Source organism: Bison bison, unplaced genomic scaffold (genome assembly GCF_000754665.1).
Source record: "Bison bison bison isolate TAMUID 2011002044 unplaced genomic scaffold, Bison_UMD1.0 scf7180017864310, whole genome shotgun sequence".
Lineage (NCBI taxonomy): Eukaryota > Metazoa > Chordata > Mammalia > Artiodactyla > Bovidae > Bison > Bison bison.
In genome coordinates this window covers 718,308-719,278 of record NW_011494882.1, presented here as the reverse complement: position 1 = coordinate 719,278, position 971 = coordinate 718,308, and positions in this window count along the sequence as shown.

Below are 971 nucleotides of genomic sequence, written 5' to 3'. Positions count from 1 at the left end.
AGTTGAATGTATGGTAGTACCTTTTTAATTGGCACTCACTTTTAGAAGTATACAGCATTGTGGTGGAAAAACAATCATATGTGAAGTAGGCCCCCTTCATGGATCACAACCTGTCATGGCAATGGGGCTTACATAACTCAATGAAGCATTGCCATGCAGGGCCACTCAAAACAGACAGGTAACAGTGAAGAGTTCTGACAAAATCTGGTCCACTGGAGGAAGAAATGGCAACCTACTCCAGTATTCTTGTTTAGAGATCCCATGGAAAGTATGAAAAGGCAAAAAGATATAACACCAGAAGATGAGCCCCACAGGTCCTCAGGTATCCAGGGGAAGAGCAAAAGGCAATTACTAATATCTCCAGAAAGAAAGAAGCTGGGCCAGAGCAGAAATGATGCTATATTGTGTGTGTATCTGGTGGTTAAAGTCTGATGCTGTAAGAACAATACTGCATAGGATCCCAGAATGTCAGGTCTAAGAACCAAGGTAAACTGGATGTGGTCGGAGATGGCAAGAGTGAACATCAACATCATAGGAATCAGTGAACTAAAATGGATGGGAATGGGTGATTTTAATTTAGATGACCATTATATCTACTACTGTGGGCAAGGATCCCTTAGAAGAAATGGAGTAGCCTTCATAGTCAACAAATTGCCAAGAAATGCACTGGTCATAACAAACACCCTCTTCCAACAACACAAGAGAAGACTCTATACAATGGACATCACCAGATGGTCAACACCGAAATCAGACTGATTATATTCTTTGCAGCCAAAGATGGAGAAGCTCTATACAGTCAGCAAAAACAGACCAGGAGCTGACTGTGGCTCAGACCATGAACTCCTTATTGCCAAATTCAGACTTAAATTGAAGAAAGTAGGGAAAACCACTAGACCATTCAGGTATGACCTAAATCAAATCCCTTATGATTATACAGTGGAAGTGAGAAATAGATTTAAGGGCCTAGATCT